Source organism: Geotrypetes seraphini, chromosome 2 (assembly GCF_902459505.1).
Source record: "Geotrypetes seraphini chromosome 2, aGeoSer1.1, whole genome shotgun sequence".
Lineage (NCBI taxonomy): Eukaryota > Metazoa > Chordata > Amphibia > Gymnophiona > Dermophiidae > Geotrypetes > Geotrypetes seraphini.
The window spans coordinates 189,447,777-189,467,915 of record NC_047085.1 but is presented as its reverse complement, the minus strand read 5'-3'; the positions used below and the strand labels follow the sequence as shown (position 1 = coordinate 189,467,915).

Here is a 20,139-nt window from a genome sequence, read left to right as displayed (position 1 = left end):
TTTTTTTTTTTAAATGTTGTTGCATTATTAATTTGTAGAACAAATGTAAAGAAGCGGCCTGTGAAAGTTACTATAAATTTTTCAAACATTCACCAGCTATTTATCAAAATAGTGCTCAGAGTTGAAATCCAATTTTTCAGAACGAATGCCAGACGTTAAAACAGGCTGTACCTTGACTCTTTAATCATCGCACATGTTTTAAGTTGCACGTAAAAATTTTTTCAAAACCACTTATCTGAAATCCTACTGCTGTTATCCTATTTCATCCTACTGAATCCTACTGAAATCCTATTTCAAAAACTCTGGGCTTGACGCGTTTCGCTGAAGCTGCTTCATAAAGCCCATGTGAAAGTTACCATAAAATTTTCAAACATTCACCAGCTATTTATCAAAACAGTGTTCAGAGTTGAAATTCAATTTTTCAGACCAAACGCCAGACAAGCCGGACATAACAGGCTTTACCTCGACTCTTTAATTGTTGCACATGTTTTGTTTTAAGTTGCGCGTAAAAAAAATTTTCAAAACCAATTATCTGAAATGTTACTGCCGTTGAATCATTATTTCAAAAACTCTGGGCTTGATGCGTTTCGCTGAAGCTACTTCATAAAGCCTGTAATACAAATTGCCCAAATTCAAAAGAAGTGGTCTGTCTATCTCTCCTCGACCATACTTCAAACTGAAGTCTGAAGTTGGTCTGCATTTTGAAGTATGGTCGGGGAGAGATAGACAGACCACTTCTTTTGAATTTGGGCAATTTGTATTACAGGCTTTATGAAGTAGCTTCAGCGAAACGCATCAAGCCCAGAGTTTTTGAAATAATGATTCAACGGCAGTAACATTTCAGATAATTGGTTTTGAACATTTTTTTTACGCGCAACTTAAAACAAAACATGTGCAACGATTAAAGAGTCGAGGTAAAGCCTGTTATGTCCGGCTTGTCTGGCGTTTGGTCTGAAAAATTGGATTTCAACTCTGAACACTGTTTTGATAAATAGCTGGTGAATGTTTGAAAATTTTATGGTAACTTTCACAGGCCACTTTTTTACATTTGTTCTATGACTGAGCCTTTGACGTTCGCAGTTTAGTTTTGTTTCCCCTATTTGTGTGGCATTACTAATTTGTACAAAACAGCTTATCTTTAGCATCAAAATAGAAACCTGGCCCCAAAGTCACTTTAAAGACTTCACGCTACGCCAGTGGTCTCAAACTCAAACCCTATGCAGGGCCACATTTTGCATTTGTAGGTACTTAGAGGGCCGCAGAAAAATAGTTAATGTCTTATTAAAGAAATGACAAATTTGCATGAGGTAAAACTCTTTATAGTTTATAAATCTTTCCTTTAAAAGGTAAAAGGAAGGGAGATCTGCCTGTGGTGGTTTCACCATTGCCCTCCCTCGGCAATGCTACAAGGCCGGATCCAGTGACCACCAGGCCTACCAAAGGGGGGGGGGGGGAGACAGGCGGACCGCCCTGAGTGGAAGTACGAGAGGGGTGTTACGATCCCAGGGCAGATAGGAAGTTTAATCATATGCTTCTCTCTGTCGCATCCAGCCAGGAAGGAAAGAGGTGATGTCAGCAAGACAGGAGGCAGTAGCAGGGCTGAAAGCAGGCGATGAATATGAATCTCTACAGCCACTGATAACACATCATTCTAAAACTGAAAAATTCTAAAATGCAAAATGTCTCTGGTCCTGAGCATTTTGGATAAAGGATTGTGAACCTGAACCAGTTCTGGTAAACACTTTGGATTAATTCTGAGAACTACTTTATTATGCTGATAGTGGTGTAAAACTCAGGTAACTAGAGCTTGAAATTAATTTATTCTTCTAGCTGAGGTAATTGCCACTATAAAAGAGAGCTTTCCCTGTGATATACTTAAGCAAGTTGACTCCACTGGCTCTCATGGAAGAATCTAGTTTCCTTTTCTTGGGCTCTGTGACATCTGCACCTCTGCACTTCGTTAAACCACTACCTTGGGATTCTGGAGGTGCTTTACTCGCATTGGTGGAATCCTCCATGGCCCCCCATCCCTAGACACATCCTGTCTACCCACCCCCATGTGTCCCGCAGAATATGGCGCTGGAGCGCTCCTCAGCCAGCCAGCCAGCCAGAGCAAATCTAGCAAGATATAGGGGTATTAAGGTTTGGGGAGTACATCATTAATGTTTTTACGACAAAACAAAGTGTTTTGAGGCAGATGGAGAAGTTAAAATTAGGAAATCCAAGACAGCCTCCATGGCAATGTTTTAGCACCAAAAAATGGATAAAAACGGCCATGCAAACACAAGAACTCCTAAAAAGGGGTTTTTGAGAAAGGGCAGCCTCATAAACATTTAAAAATGCATTGCAAACCCCTCCACCCCCAACTTTGTCTAAAGCCTGCAATAGCAGGTACTCACTGTGCCATGCTGTGCTGTAATGGTGCTGCCTTCTTCAGTTCACATGTGCAGCTGGGATATAAAGTAACAATACTGCCTCAAAAAGGAATGGCCAGCTCAAAAAATGAAGAGATCTTCGGTTGCCAGTCGGACCAAAGCCAGAATAAAGTATCAGACCCCCATGGACCCGAACACAAAGTGGGGGGAAGATAGAACACAATCGGCATTCTGAGCCAAAATGGACCACTATGGGGGGCCAAAACAGTCTGCGCTCAAGCTCTCGATAATTAATCAGAGGACAAGCTAGGCTCTAAGGGAACGAACCCTGAGCTCCTTAAATATTTAAGCAGAATGGCTGAATAGGTAACCGAGGGATTGGCCTGCCAGCTGCAGACACCTAATCTGCTTTCTCTCACAGGCAGAGTTGCCCCAGTAACACTGGGGACCTCTAGGCACCGAAATTCCAAAATTCAGACTAAAAACTTTGTGTGCCGAAGGAAAATCTAAACGGGGCAGATAAGGAGGATTTGAAAACTCTGATTGAAACCTTCTGCACAGCTTGTGGGTTCAGTTTGAATACCCGTCCATCCAACATGACACACCTATTGCACCAGAAATTCATGTTAGTTTGGGAGCCATACTTATAACAACTCTCTTCTAGGGCACATAGTCAAGTTTTAAATGGATGCCTGCATAGAGGTGATGATCTTTGATAGAGCTCTCCAGGGAGGGAAGGGGATGGTTTAATGAGGCTGGGCCTCAGGAGGTTGCTATAGTTGGACAGTGACTTGATGCACAAAATACAGGCCTCGAGTCACCATTGGGATTAATCTGTAAAATTTGTATATAAGATAGCACAAAACTATACTGGCATTATATTTTGATTATGTGCACAATCTTATATTCAATAAAAACAGATATAAAAACACATTTTTTTAACCCATTTATTTATTTAGTTTTCTATCCCATTGTCCACAAAGAGCTCAGAATGGATTATAGGTTAAACATACATAATTTCAGTACAAATTTATGATGCAAGTTTTTAACCTAACCTGACACATACTAGGGGTCTAATATTAATATACATAATATATACAGTTTACTGGTTAGAATTTGCCATAGTTATCCTTACAGTGCAAAGTTTTTAGTACAAGTTTTATCCTAATTTGACACACAGATAGTTTACATGTTAGATTTGTCATAGTTACAGTGCAAGATTTTACAATACAAGTTTTCCTTACATGATACATACTAGTTCTGGTACCAATACACTTTCTTTGTAGTCTATCAGTCAAGGACAGGGGTTTAAATGAAGAACTTCTAAACATCTACATAAGAACATAAAATCTGCCATACTAGGACAGACTGCAGGTCCATCAAGGCCAGCAACCTGTTTCCAACAGTAGCCAGCCCAGGTCACAAGTACCTGGTAAGATCCCAAAGAGTAAAACATTTTATTCTGCTTATCCTAGGAATAAGCAACGGATTTCCCTCACATTCATCTTAACAATGGCTGTTACATCCTATAGATCCAAACGACTCCCAGGATATTCTGAACATAAACAATAAATTAGAGCAGATCACACAATGGCTCACCACACATATGCTATTCCTAAACCCCTCAAAATCAAACAGAATGATCTTCTCAGCCTCAAAAAACAAAACCCTATTTCTCCCATCTGTCTTAAATTCATCCCTCTTCAAATAACTAACACTACAAAGATCCTTGGAGTTATCATCATTGATGACGAACTATCCTTCCATCAACAGATTAACTCAGTGGTCAGGAGATGCTTTTATAAACTAAGAATGATTAGATCAATTATGAGTTTACTTTAACCCTCATCTCTCAATATCTTACTGCACTCCTTGGTAATATCGCAACTCTACTACTGTAACTCTCTTTATCAAGGAATTATCCAAAAAGAAATAAGATTACAAATCATCCAAAATACGGCAGTTAAATTAATATATAATGTAAAAAAAATTTGACCAAATCACCCCACTCCTCATAAAATCCCACTGGCTCCCGATCACACATCGAACCACATATAAAATCTTACTACAGGATTTTTGGACCAAAAAATGTCCTGGTTTATATTTGACCAATATACCCCCTTCCAAAATTATTGCAGGCCACCGCCCCCAGGCTCTGCACCCTGCCCCCTCCCTGTCGTAGCCTCAAATCTCTACTGCCAATCTCCCATGGAGGTGCAGCGGGCAGGAGCAAACTTTCCAAGTTCCTGCCCCGCTGCTAACTGGCTGCCGTAAGTGTCTTCGGCCACTGAGAAGCATGAGCAGGCGTGTGATTAGGTGCTGCTGCTCGGTGCTGAGCGGCTTCCTTAATGGCTCCCGTGAATTCTTGCGAGTCAGTAAGGAAGCCACTCAGCACCGAGCAGCAGCGCCAAATCGCGCACCTCTCGTGCTTCTCAGTGGCTGAAGACACTCACGGCAGACATTTAACAGCAGGGTAGGAACTTGGAAAGTTTGCTCCTGCCCGCTGCACCTCTACCAGGGATTGGCAGTAGAGATATGAGGTAAGGGCAGGGAGAGGGGAAGGGTGCAAAGCCTGGGAGGGAGGGTGCAGAGTCTGACGAGGAGGGAAGGAAGAGTGCTGGGTGCAGAATCTGACAGGGGAGGAAGGGAAGGAAGGAAGGGGGCTGGGTGCAGAGCCTGGCAGGGAAGGGAGGGAAGGAAGGGTGCTAGGTGTAGAGTCTAACAGGGAAAGAAAGGAAGGAAGGGGGCTGGGTGCAATGCCTGACAGGAAGGGAGCTGGGTGCAATGCCTGACAGGGGAAGGAGGAAGGGAAGGAAGAGTGCTGGGTGCAGAGCCTGGCAGGGAAGGGAGGGAGGGAAAGGTGCTAGGTGTAGAGTCTGACAGGGAAAGGAAGGAAGGAAGGGGGCTGGGTGCAATGCCTGACCGAGGAGGGAGAGAAGGGTGCTGGGTGCATTGCCTGGCAGAAAGGGAGCTGGGTGTAGAGCCTGTCAGGACAGGGCACTTGAATATTAAGCCGCCCAATTATATTTGAGTCAACCATTTTTCCTCCTTTTTGTGGGGAAAAGGGGAGTCTCGACTTATATTCAAGTATAAATGGTACCTATAAAACCAAACTAACACATACACCCAGATTCATAGACAGATTATTCATTCCTCACTGTCCTGCTAGAACATTCCAATTGGGTAACCAGCATCTTCTGGTTATCCCCTCCCTACAACATCTCTTTTACGATACCACCCGAAAGAAGATCTTCTCTGTCACAGCCCCTACAGTGTGGAACTCATTACCCTCACATCTCCGGGAGGATGCATATGATAAATAGACACTAGACCTAAGGAAGAGCATCTCCCCTCCCCATCCTGTGCTGATCTTTTTTGTCTCTCTCTCCTATACCAAATTGTATTTCTCTTTATGTCTTATTGTTTTTAATAGTTAGAACCTTGTACACCCCTTAGACAATTTTTTTTAAGTGGTATTTCAAGTTTTAAATAAAACTTAGAATCTTAGGAAACTTTTTTTAACCCTGCTAAGCTAACCTCTTTCATCACATTCTCTGGCAATGAATTGAAGAGTTCAATGCTAAGTGAGTAAATATTTTCTCCGGTTTGTTTTACATCTACTACTTAGTAGTCAGTCTACCAAATTACAGCCTATGTTACTCATACAATTCCAGAAGCAATTCTCAAATCTACTATTCATATTATAAAATGCATAGTCAGCCTATCCTTTCTGCATTTTCCTGAAAATTATAAAAGCTATAAGTTCACAAATACCACAGAACAAGAAAATTAAGTTAAAAATCACAGAAGAGAAGAATAACTCACCGGAATAATCCACTGAGCGAAAAGAAAAGAAATAGGTAAGCAGGGCATGGAAAAGCTAAGAAAAACAAAAGAAAATTAATCAAAAGAAATTACAAGAAACAGAACTGGTCTGAGCTATGAGCTGAGGACAGTCCTTTCTAGGCCTTTAGGTTTTCTAAGTCTGAACCAGGGCTTTCCAAAATTGCAGATCATGGCCCCAAATAGGATTGCAAAACTCACATTTGGAATCACAAATTGTGCAGGCCCTCCATTAAACACATCACTGGACCATACCTCTGGGTTATGCTCTTTCTATGGCCACACAAATGGGGTCACAGCCACCGAAAGATTAATAAGCACTGGTCTAAGCTCATAGTTCAAACGGAGGATTAACATCCTTACACAAAACCAAAATAAACCTATTTCAAAAATACTAATCCAAGTCTGTCTACAGATGAGTTAGGACAACATGCCTTTTATTTTGAGAAAATATAGCTTCTGATGTCAGAAATAGAAGGGAAGGTTGGCTGCAGCAGAATAAATTGATATTGAATTTGAAAAAGCCCAATGTATGTTGGTTAACTGGGCATTTACCTTGACCAACGCTGCTACCAGAATTTCTAAAAGGGCTCGTGCAATTGTATGATAGCTTTCTTTACTTAGGCATGATCCTTGACTCAGATCTGAGTTTTGAGAAACAGGTGTCACAGGGTGTGGGTTTCCTGTATTGAGATTATTGCAAAAGGTGCATCCTTTTTGATGAAGCTATTTTGCATGTTTTTCTTCACTCTCTTGGTATCTAGGATTGACTATATAAATGTCATTTATTTGGGACTGCCTCAGTATCTACTTAGGCGATTATTTACTTTGCAAAATGCTAGGCTTAGATTCTTAGGTGGAGATCTGCGGTTTGATGCAGTGTCACCATTGTTTGAGCATTATCATTGGTTGCCTTTAGAATATCGACCATTATATAAATTGCTAGTCCTCACACATAGGGGGCTTTGTATGAATGTCAGCCTCCTTATCTGACATTTTTGTTGCAGGAACATTCCCCGATGAGAATTTACGGTCTGTAGAGTCTGAACTATTAACTTTATCCCTATTATGTGAGGCCTATCTTGTTGCTATGAGAGCAGAAGCATCTTTTTTCTTTTTTTTTTTTAAGGCTCCTGCTTTTATAGAACAGTCTTCTTGTGGGCTTGAATGGAGAACATTCTTTGCAGTGTTTTAAAGTGGTTTCAATGCAAAAATCCAAAAATATCAAAAGGCCTAAAGTTCTTAATAAATATTAAGTGGTCAATTTCAAATCTAATACCCTCACACGGACATACTTCAGTTCCTTGTATTCCAACTCTGCACTGGCATTCACTCCATTCAAAGAGAATCTCCCTGTGGTAACCATTTTACAAATTGAATTTTTCTGAATTCTGTTTGAATGGAGTGAGTGCCAGTGCAGAGTTGGAATACAAGGGTCTGTTAAAGTGGTTTCAGCCATCCTCTCCTTTTATTGTTTAAGAGTAAATTGTATGGGATATTAAAATTATTATCTTATTGTTTTTAATTGTGAATTATTTTATGTAACATACACCATTCTGACATTATTTAAAGGGAAGTATATAAAGTATATTTAAACTATTAAATAGGCTAGAAAGAATATTTGTAGAGCATTCTAATACTGCCTGCTGACTGATATAAAAGAGGTCATCAATCAGATGCCATCTGCACAGTGACCCGTCAACTGAGTGCAGGACAAAAGCGCTTTGACAAAGACGTGCTGACAATCAAATGCAGGACGTATGCACACCGCCAGTCCCGCCGCTTTAAACCCATAACGTTAGCGATGCGAGGAGGTGTGGGGGAGAATCCCCACTACACATATGAGTCCTTGTGTTCCTGTTGGGAGGGGATGTGTCAGGGGAGGGGGGAACCCCCCCCAATTCAGTGCAAAACTACCAAACTCTGAAAACTGAATAGAAAATGGAAGTTTTAAGTATACTGGGGGGGGGGGGTCACCCCTCCAAACCCCCCCCCCCAACGGGAGAACAAGGACTTCTACATGTACTGGAGGGCTTCTCCCCCCTATCCTCCTCACAGCGGTAATGTTTTTGGCTTAAAGTGGCAGGACCGTTGGCACTCATACGTCCTGCACACAATTGTCAGCACATCTTTGTCGCTGCACCAATGTCCGGCGCACTTTAGTTACAGAACCATCTGCACAGCTGCACCGTGTTTCCTGAGTGTAAATGCTTAATAGAAATACAAAATAAAAATGACAGCTCTCTGTGTCAGGGGAGAAAAAGATCAAGTCTTTCTAAAAGTGCAAAGCAGTTACATAATATTTTCTTTGTTTGGAACAAAATTTTTTTTTTAAACTATCATTCATACCAGGATATCATCTATTTAGGAAGGACAGAATAGAAAGAAAAGAAGGCAGACTGGTATTATATATAAAAAATAATTGTGGGGAGCTACCGGGTGTACAAATTGGAACAGGCACCCATGAAGACACTAGAACCTCCCAGTGTCATCAGAGGGGGTACTTCACAGCTGATTTTTCAGTGCGTTCAATACAAGGAACAAGGCCATGGATGCATGCCCAAAGGGACATGACCTAAGGGGTATGTTCCTTTAGAGTACTGAGGAGCATGGAGTGTGCTACTCTGATTCGCTCTGATGGTGAAAAAAAGGGGGTTAAAGGGGATGCCTGCACCAGTGGTGGTGAAAGGCCCTATGAACAAATATCTTCTAGTTGCCTCCACACCAGTTGCCTACTTGCCCTCCCTTCCTGACACTTCCCTTTCTTCATGGGGTCCTAAGAATTGTACTCCTGGGAATGTGAGAACAAGTCCACAAGAACCAGCTTTGGGCCCAGAAACTCCATTACTTCAGATAAGAGGAACAACAGCAAACAGGATAACTAAGATACCAACACCTGTTAAATTTACCTATCAACCTATCAGTGACTCTTCCTCCATTCCACAAGATATTTTGTTGGCTATAACTAAAATGGATCAGACTTTGCAAAATAATTTAGTAATAGTAAGTTTACACCATGAAGTATCTACAAAATTCACTGAACAGGATGAAGGAACCTTGGTAAATGTGAAACTCAAATTAAGACTTGTCATTTTATTGTGGCAACATCTGTGAAAGATAATTTGATGATTCGCATGCAAATGGATATGCTGGAGAATGCAGTTAATCTGAGAGAGCTGAACTTCACATTTATCCATTTTCTCTCCACTAAGGAGTTCTTCAAAATTTATATTAAAGATACTGTATATTGCAACTTGTTATATTGGAAATTGTTTTGGATGATAAAGATATTATAAATGCATTATTACCTACTATGTGGTTCTAAAACAATTGCACAAGAGGAAGAGATGAACAATATTAGTACTTCAAATAGTTTAGATCTTACCAATTTTTTGGAGTCTTCACAAGATTTGCTATCTAAAAAGGCAACTTTATAGATAACAATGTCTTCATCAGAGAAATAAGATGCTAAAATAATGAATTTTTTATTTTATTTAGTTTATATATTGTGCCTGTCTCAGGTAGAAATACCCCTTCTGACACTGCCAAAGATAAAACTGTCCCAACTCCTGCTAGGAGAGACAGCCCAAGGGATATAAGGCAGAGGGATAAAAACAGAAGGGAGATTTCTACCAGAATCAGACAGAATAATGTAACTCCCTATTATTCCCTAGTTAGGAAGACTGAGCAGAATATCTGTGAGCTCCAGAGAATAAGATCTGACACCGAAAGAGTTAACAGAGGCCGTGGGTCTCAGTCTAGTGAGGAACATGCTGTGAAGCCAATCAGAGAGAGAGTTTCCCCAGCAGGCAGAGAACCTGCAGGTAAATTGAGCCCAGCTGGTCTAACAAGAAGGCAAGCAGAAGCTGAGGTTCTCAGAGCCACAGGAAACAGGAAGTCACAGACAGAAAGCAGCCTGCTCTTTCATACCCTAGTCACTTGAATTCCCAGCAGAGCCCTACTGAGAGAAGGAGAGTTCTTAAACCCCAGGTAGCGGTGTGGGAGGAGGAAGAGGAAGCCTTTGAAACTGCTGAAAATGTCTCCTGAGGCAGGGGGCAGGAAAAATTATGCAGAGCCTGATTACCTAATGGCTAAATGAAGGGGGACGTCTGTGTGAATGAAGATATGTTTGAATGAAGCCCCAGTTTAACTTTAAACCTAGGGGGTATGAAAGCAAACACTGCAATTGGTTTCAAAATGGAAAGTGTGTGAGTGAAGACTATTGAATTCCCCAGCCAGGAATGGGGGGAAGGGAATTCACTGCACGAGAGCTAGGTGAGAAAACTTGGGGAGCTAAAAGCAGCCTTTATTACCAGAGCTCTAGGGCACTTATCAGGGGGCCGGGAGGGCATGATTCCAACTGTTTGCAGGGAGGAGTGTCCCCAGCACTCTGGCCATAATTAAATAGGTCAGCAGTGCCAATGCCCAAGCAAGGCAAAAGTGCTGAGAAAAGCCTTGCAGTAAGCCAGGCTGTAGCTTCAACAGGAATAAAAAGAGAGGGAAATAAAAACCCCTTTTCCCTGAGAAGTGGAGAGCAGGGAGCGGGAAAGCCTTATCCCAGCCAGGAGCTAAGGGTCTCTTTTAACCCACCCTTGGGGGAAGGGAGAGCAGCTGCTGGAACTGTGTTTAATGCAAAGCAGCCTTTATACCAAGCACTACCATTGTATGGTATTCAAAGAACAGCTGAACTGTGAAAAAACTTATTCTGATTATTTGGAAGTTCCTGAAGTGGACTGTGTATAGGGTAAAGCCAAGGGCTACCTAAAAGGAACTGCCTCTGCATGAGAGGAAATTATTTTGTTTTCAAGGAAGAATAAAAAATTGTTTTCTAAGAAATAATATTGACTGGGACCTTTTTTCCTTGGGGCCCAGAGCCTCCCTATCCCTGGCACTCCAAGAGTCATGGATCCTAAGTGTGTGGCAGACACCGTGGTTGTCCCTCGGGCACCCACGACCCCGTCACAATATGTATGGTATTTTATTTTATGTGTGTAAGGTAACCTTTTATGATCTAATGATTTTGATGTTCCCTGATGTGGCCAGACAGATACAAGCACATCACTCAAGCCCAAGGTTTTTAGTTGGGGGAGGTACTTTTTTCTTAAATTCCCATGTAAATGTCTGGTCACAGGGGGAGAAAATTCTTATGTTTTTTTTTAGACCCGACTCATCTGGAAACTTTTCTGTTAGATAAGAGATTTCATGGAGAGCTACCAGAGAACAAGAGTATGAAAGCAAGCACCAGCTGAGACACCCAGAGCTTCCTGTGACATCAGAGGAGGTCCTAGTCGTGCACTACATCTTTTTGCCTGTTCTGCCCGAGAGTGAAGTGGTCTCAATTTCAGTGTGTTCTCCTTGGACGCTAACCTTCTTTGCTTCCTATCCTTGTGAATATTATAAAGGTAATGGTCCTTTTCTAGAACTTCCTGGAGAAAGGCGAGTATCACAGAGTTCGAAGCTGAGCTCGGGTCTTCATTCCTCTGAGCACACTAAGTTTAGAAACACTTTCAGGCCTTCACGCACATTGCAATTGTTGACTTTTTCCTACACCCAAACAGGAGATTCTACCTCCTCAATGTAAAACAAAGGAAAACAAAAGAGGCCTGTTGTCCTCAATCTTTTTATTCACTCAAGACCCGACACGTATGTGTTTCGGCCATAAAGCCTGCCTCAGGGGTCTTTTCCTCAGTGTGGAGCACTATTTTGCAAATGTTCTCTTATAATGTAAAATCAAAATCTAAATAATTGATGAGTAATTCAATGGGATGACTTTAAAAAGCCAATCAGCTGTACACAAGAAGCCAATCAGTTGTGTATAAGAACAGAATTGTTCTTATGCACAGCTGATTGGCTTTTTCAAGTTATTCCATTGAATTACTCATCCCTAAACCAGGGCTGTGGAGTCAGTAGATAAATCCTTCGACTCAGACTCCTCAGTTTACGATACCCATGACTCCGTTCCAACTCCAACTCCAACTCCAGGTACCCATAATTATCTCAGACTCCTTGACTCCGAAGCCCTGGCAGGGCTGTGAAGTCGGTAGATAAATCCTTTGACTCGTTCTCCTCAGTTTCAGGAATTCACAACTCCGACTCCAGGTACCCAAAATTGTCTCCGACTTCGACTCCACAGCCCTACCCTGAACTGGACATCCCTTACAATGTGCCCCCCAGCCATAAGGCTGGCATCCGTCATTAAAATCAACCATGAAAAGATGTGGAGGGGAACCCCTCTGGTGAGAGAGATAGGATTCAACCACCAATCCAGACTGCGACGGGCTTTCACTGTCCAAGGAAGCTGTTGATATAGTGGATCCCTCTGCAGGCACCATCAGGAAAGGAGCGCCTCTTGGAGCAGAAGCAAGTGTGCCCTTGCCTAGTGGACCACATCCATGGTCGCAACCATTGACCCCAGAACCTGCAAGTATTGCCAGGCTGTCAGAACAGGTTTGCTCCAAAACTCTAATATCTGATGCAGAAGCTTTCCTCTGCAGGCTTCTAAGTTGAATACTTTGTTGGCCCCCCTCCCCCCATCTTAAACCGGACTCTCAGGTATTCCAGGCTATACATTGGTTCTAGGTGGCTCTTCTGGAAGTTGACTACCCAGCCGAGCTTCTACAGCAACTAGATCACCCAATGAACTGCTAGTCTATCCTTGGATTTGGACTGGGCTATGATTAGCCAAACATTCAGGTACGGATGGACTTGTATGCCCGTCCTGCATAGGTGAGTTGCAACCACCACCATAACCTTGGTGGAGGTCCGTGGCTAGCCCAAAGGGCAAAGCTGCAAACGAAGTGTTACTCCAACATATGGAACCACAAATACTTCCTGTGGTCTGAAAAAATAGGAATATGCCGCTAGGGCTCTGTCAAATCCAGGGAGGCAAGAAATTCCCCTGGCGTCACTGATGCAATCACCAACCTTATCATTTCCATGCAGAAACATGGTATCTTTAGGGCTGCATTCACAGCTTCGAGGCCTGTATTGGTAGCATGAAATATTGCTACACCTTGTGTTTTGGCCAGGTACTTGTTACCTGGATTGGCCACCATGAGAACGGGCTACTGGGCTTGATGGGCCACTGGTCTGACCCAGTAAGGCTATTCTTATGTTCTTATAAAAATTTATGTTGTTATGTTATGTAATCATAGGGGTGATTTTAATGAAGTCCCTGATCCAAAGTTGGATCGTTCTGCTTCATCTGGGAGAAAGGCTACTAAAACTTGCACAGAGTCTTTGTTACTTGAATCTTCTTTGGGGCTACTTGATGTTTGGAGAGTATTGCACACACTAGAAAGGGATTACTCTCATCTCTCCCGGGCGCATGGGACGCTTTCCCGTATTGATCTTATTCAAATTTCTCGAGAGTTACTTGCAACTCAGTTGGAGTTGGGGGGACCCCCAGAGAGGCCATAGGAGTTGGAGGTTTCTATGTTATTTGTATAGTGTAGCCGGCAAGGTGTCTGGGCTCACGGTACATATGAACTCTCATGAGCCGCTGCAGGCTGCACAAGGAGGTAATAATATTGTGTATAATTAAGAGACACCATCAAATGGCATAGGCACAGCTTCAATAAAAGCAGGAATTTTAATTCTCAAAAACAAAAAAAAAAACAGCTTCTTTGTCAGGGATCAATCTGTAGAAGCCAACTGGCTTCCAATACACATTTCAAAACTATCTCAAAACAAAATAGTCTCTGTGAGAGAAAACCAAAGAGTCCAAAATCACCTAGCAGGATCTTTTCTTCAAAGAGTTAAGATTCCTTTCAGTTTATAGTCCAACAAGAGTCCATAACAAAAGAAAAGAAAACTTCAAAACAAAAACAATACTTCCTGATCTGTAACCATCCAGCTCCAAGCTAGTACCGCTGTACTGACTTCTTCAGCAAGGAGCGTTGGAAAGACAGTGTGCGCCGTGTGGTCTTTAAATTGCCAATAATTAGGCCCACTATCCCACCACGAAACACGGGGCAAACCCCACTGTCTTTGACTATCCCAGTTCACTTTCCTAACCAGGAAGGAGCAATATCAACTTCCCAAAAAGAAAATCACGCTTCAAAATAAAAGTCCTTGCTCAGTTCAACAACAGAGAAAATTCACTCATTGGCAGGAGTAAGAATTATTCAGCTCTTGAAAAACAGGCAAAACAAACTTGCAGTTTCTTTAAGCAAACCTTTAGTTACTTGTTTTCAGGAAACAAACTTCAATGGGTGTACCTTCAGGAGCCAACACAGCACTAGTATCAGGGTTCATTTCAAGATTCATGGCAAGAGGTTCCTCCAACAGACTGAGAGGCACTTCTTCCCCAGCCTCAATTAACTCCATAGCTTCAGGAGTTTGGCTGCTATCAGGAGCTCCCAGCCCTGAGCGCTGTGACCTGTCCTGCTGCTGTTCCTCCCTCCTCTGATTCTCCAGAAGCCTAGTTCTCAGGGACAGCAGCTTGCAGCCCCGCCCCCAACCCTCAAGTGGAAAGGATTTCCGGTTAATCACCTTGGGACATAGAGAGGGATGGGAACCTAGCACTCCTGCTCTCCTACTCACTCTACAGGATCTAGAAGGAAATTCAGTTTCTGAGTCAGAAAATGGTTTAAATGGAGGTGTATGAGAAGGGTCTGGATTAGACCTGCTACCTGCACTAGGGACACGCCTAGCAGGCATAGTCTGCCTATCACAATAGGGATGTTCACTTCCAGGAGTTTTTACTGCAGAAGTGGAAGGACTTTCAGTATACTAATCAGGAACACCAGGATGATCCCATCCTTTTCTGGGAAACAGCGAAGGTAGTATTGTGGGGGGGAAATCTTGGCGTATGTGGTCTATGAGATTAAAATGCAGAATAGGGCTATTCTTAACTTGGAGCGTTGGGCGACGTCTTTGAGGAGGCAGTATGGTATTTGGGCTTCTTTATTTCTTAAGACGCAGTTGTTCGAAGCCCAACAGGAATTGAAAGAGCTTTTGCACCAGGGGGCCCAGAGAGCATGGGCTTATTATAAATTCCAGCTATTTTGCTTTGCCACATGGGGTCTGAGGGCATTACTACTCTTCGAGATCATAAGACTGAAACAGTTGGTGACATCTTGTGGAATTTTTTGTAGCTCTGAATGCCTCCCCGGGATTTGAGGTTTTTGATGGGCAAATGTACTTGGACAGTTTGGATCTGCCTAGCCTGTCGCCTCGAGATTCGGCCGCTTTGGAGAGATCTGTTTCTGCTGAGGAGGTGGAATGGGTGATTCGAGCAAGTCCCCTGGGAAAAGTGCGGGGGCCGGATGGGTACAGGGGAGAGTTTTACAAATTGTTAGTGGCTGAGATTACGCTGGTATTGGCAGAGGTTTTCAATTTGAATGTGGCTAAGGGTTTCCTACCCCGTTATTTGAATCTTGCGCAGATCATTGTTCTTCCAAAGCCAGGGAGGGATCCGATCTTACCGGAATCGTATAGACTGATTTCTTTACTGAATTATGAGGCTAAACCTTTGGCTAAAGTTCTTGCTAATCGACTAGCCCAGGTGCTTCCCTCTTTGGTGTCGGAATAGCAGGTGGGATTTGTGTGAGATCAACCGGTGTCTAAGAACATATGACGAATCTTGCTAGCCTTAGAGAAGCTGCGTGCAGACGGTATCCCCTCTTTGTTTATTAGCTTTGACGTCACAAAGGCCTTGGATCGGGTGAGGTTGTGGTACCTGTTTGCGGTGCTCCGGGCTTATGGAGTGGGTCCCTTCTTTTTCAGTGCTATCCAGATATTGTATAGTGATCCTGAGGCGCAAATTCTGGTGAATGGGTGATTCGTCGTAGCACTCAGCAGGGAAGGGATGCCCTTTGTTGCTGCTTCTGTTTGTGCTTTCCCTAGATCCCTTGATTAGAGAGCTATAATTTAATATGGAAATCAGCAGTTTACTTTTGGGAGCTACTCATTTTTAAGTTGCGGCATTCGCTGATGACCTCTTGGTCTATTTGACTAACCCCCATTGGTTCCTAACAATTTTATTGGAAAGCTTACAAGAATATGGTGACTTTTCTGGCTTTGCTTTGAACCTGGGGAAATCGGAGGTGTTAGCTACCTCGGAGCAGCTTAGGAGGTTGTGGGGGGGGGAGATTCCTGTTGAAATAGGCTGGGTCCTCTTTCCGGTATCTGGGGATCTGGTTATCCATGGATGTTAAGCAGCTCTATCGCCTGAATGAAGACAAACTGCTTTCGAATACCAGAACACTTTTGGTTAAATGGCAGGATTTGCCGCTTTCTCTGATGGGGCAGGTGCATCTCTTTAGAATGGTTTTATTCCCTAAATGGCTTTATGTTCTTCAGACTCTTCCTTTGTGTTTATTACAGAAAGACATTAGGGCTTTATATTTGCTGTATTGAGGTTTTATTGGGGGGGAGGGGGAGACTAAATTGTGATGGCAGCTACTGTTGGGACCTTGGACTCGGGGCGGTTTTGGCATGCCAAATATCCTTTTCTATAACCAGGCTTGTATACTGCATCATATTCAGGATTGGATTCTGGGATACTGATTTAACTCTGGAGTGGGACTATTTCCCATCCACCTTGTTTATCTTCTTGTGGAGCTGCCTCGACAGTGTCCTTTTTCAGCTTCTTTGGGTGGTGTTGCAAAGGATACTTCCTTTATGGAACCAGTACTCCCATGTTAGTGTCTTGTTGCCTTTGGTAGGAAATTTGTCTTAACCCCTGGGGAAACTCCTTCTGTTTTTGGCAGGCGGGCTGGGGGAATTGAGACTCTTGTGCATGTTTTGCGGAATGATGGGGCATCAACTCATGTGATGAGCTGCTGCAGAGGGGAGTACCACGTCTTTGACTTTATGCCTAAAACTGATAATCTTGTCCGAGAACAGCAAACCAAAGATATCACTGATGCGGTGGCCAGATGGAAATATGCAAGTACACTTCCTTGAGGTCGAGCTCTGTAAGGAACTGCTGCAATGACAGATTTATTTATTTATTAATTTCAATTTATATCCCGTTCTCCCAGGAGCTCAGAACGGCCTACAGGCAAACATTCACAGTGGTGTATATTTAGACAATACAAAAATTACACAGTAGTTCAAGTATGGGGATTATACAGCAATTTAGGTACAGGTTAAGAATGGACTATACGGTAATTTAAGTACAGGTTAAGAGAGGACTTAAATTATACAATAATTTAAGTAGAGGTTCAGGATGGAGGGGGAGGCTAGAAGGACGGGGGAGTTTAAAGGGTAGACCTTACTGTCTCCATCTGGAAATGCCCGACATTGAGAAACTGATTGACCCTCTTAAGATCCAGAACGGACCTGACCCCCCCCCCCACACACACACACACACTTTCTTGGGCACCATGAAGTAAATGGAATACTTTCTCTGACCCCTTTGCTCCAAAGGGACAAGAACTACCACCCCAAGTTCCAGCATTACCTTGAGGGTGCTTTGCACCAATTCCTCCTTGGCCGCCCCCGAACACGAGGACACCAAGAAAGAATCTGCGACAAGAGATGAGAATTCTAACATGTAACCTTTTCGAACAATATCAAAAACCCACTGATTTGACGTTACTATGGCCTACTCTGCCAGAAAGAAAGACAGCCGTCCCCCAATAGAATCGGCAGAGGGAGCCGAGACCCTCATTGTGAAACGCGCAAGGCCTAGAGATGAGCTGGCTGATAGGTTAAGGGTTTGGATGGATGAAAGGAAAGCTTCTGCGGAAACTTCGGCTTGGAGTTGTAAGATGAACTGTATGCTGGACTGTAGGAAGGCTTACCCGGCCTATACCACTTGGTGTCCCAAAAATGAGATTGGAAAGGTGAAGCCTTAAAGGAACCTTTGTGTTTATCTTCCGGTAACCGCTGAGATTTGAAATCTCCAAAATCCTTAACCAATTTCTCCAAATATTCACCAAATAACAGGTAGCCCTTAAAGGGAAGCCATAACAGACATAACTTGGAAGCAGCATATGCCGCCTAATGGCGGAGCCATAACGATCTCCGATAAACCACGGAAAGAGACATCTGTTTAGCCAAGGCACGAATAATATCATATAAGGTGTCCGCCAAATACATCAAGCCTATCTCCACACCCGTGAATTCAGGAGGAAGATCAGCTCCGGACTCCACCATCCCATCCACAATCTGTTGAATCCACTGCAGACAAGCATGGGCTACATAAAAGCTGCACACAGCAGCCTGCAAGGTCAAAGCTGTGACTTCAAAGGACAATTTCATGGAGGTCTCCAGCTTCAAATCCTAGGTGTCTTTTAGCGCCACCCCACCCTTAACTAGCAAGGTAGTTTTCTTTTTTTTTTTAGAAAGGTAGTTTTCTTGGTAACCGCAACCACCACAGCATCCACCTTTGGGAGCTTAAACTTATCCAGCTCATCCTGAGCTACTGGATACAACAGTCTCATGGCCTTCACCACCCAGAGATCCGCCTCTGGCGTGGACCATTGAGCTGAAATGAGCTCCTGTACGGCTTCATGAACAGGAAATATCTTAGGAGACTTTCTTGTGCCAACCATGAGGGAGTTAGTAGTTGCAGATGGCTGTGGGTCAGCTTGCAAGATATTAAGACCCTGAAGCGCCTTAGAACTGAAAGAAGTCAATTCCTCTTTATGAAATAGGTGAAGCGTCATGGGATCATCCACTTCCCCCACCAGCACATCCCCCAACTCTAAATCTGGTAAATAAACATCAGCCAAGGAACCCAGAAGAGAGAGAGAAAGGTCTGAGACTAATAGTGGCCACAGACACTACCACAGACCATGGCCAGCCACAGACACCACCCTATGGCGTTTGGCCCCCTGCTGACCCAGCCTGTAGCCAACCTGGACTGGGCTGGTCAGCAGAGGCCTGAGTATCGCCCCCCAAGAAACTGTCCCCAGGCTGACTAGACTTCGAACTTTGCAACACAAAAGCTTTGTGTAAAGAGAATAAAATCTGAGAAAAAAGGCATTGCCAGTGCCCCTGACTGCATGAGAGATGAGCCCGAAGTTCCCTGCACCACATCCGCCCCGAAACCTGTGGAAATCCCAATCTCATTGTCCGTGATCTCAACCACTGGGGAAGAGGCCTGCAAAATCAACGGTACCGCCAAAAGTGAAGGGGAGCGCAAACACGTGGAAAAGCAACGGGCCCTCCGGCATCCTGATGGTTTCCTCCCCAGCCCCATCTGCGCAGCCAGTCACACAAAGCCCTGACAGTGTTCGATGCTTCCCACAGCACGAACACCCTTTAATCACCTCAGCCATCATGCTCCTTTGCGAAAACAACAGCACGGTTAAAAATAACTCCTGATGGTAATAAAAATCTTAAAGGGGAACACTCGACTTACCCGGATCCAGCTACCGGCAAGGAAAGCATCTGTTATCACTATTAGTTGCAGTCTTTTGCCTGCTAGGTAAGAACAGTCCTGCCACTGTCACCAATGTTGGTCTCCTTTTTTTTTTATGGGAAAGAAGAAAGACAGAAAACCAACGAACCACTCACGCACTGGGGGAGGGTGGGGAAGGGAACCATATGTAGCCCCCTAAAGCTGACACCACTCAGCTAGACATCACTATTCTCAAATGAAGAAGCAACAGGAGAAATGAGTCAAAGAAGCCAGGAGCTAGAGGAATGGCATCCATTTGCCTGCTGGAGATAGAGCATACTAATTGGCCAGGAGAAGTTCCATCTAAGAGGAGCACCTGCAAATCAGTTCTCTAGCTCCACCTGCTGGTAGAAGTGTTCTATCCTACTAGTCTCTGGATTCATTTCCTGCTGTTGCTAAGGAAAGGGTAGATGTGAATCACTTGTTCACTCTTTCCAAAAATACTAGGACTAGGGGGCATGCGATGAAGCTACTAAGAAGTAGATTTAAAACAAACCAGAGAAAATATTTCTTCTCACAACGTATAATCAAATTCTGGAATTCGTTGCTGGAGAATGTGGTGAA

At 43.4% G+C, this 20,139-nt stretch overlaps 1 protein-coding gene across 3 annotated transcripts in view; it reads right to left on the bottom strand.

Annotated features, from left to right (window-relative positions):
- MBOAT1 (membrane bound O-acyltransferase domain containing 1) overlaps window positions 1-20,139 on the bottom strand; it is a 178,464-nt gene that overhangs the window by 106,497 nt on the left and 51,828 nt on the right. The gene's annotated exons all lie outside the window — the stretch shown is intronic.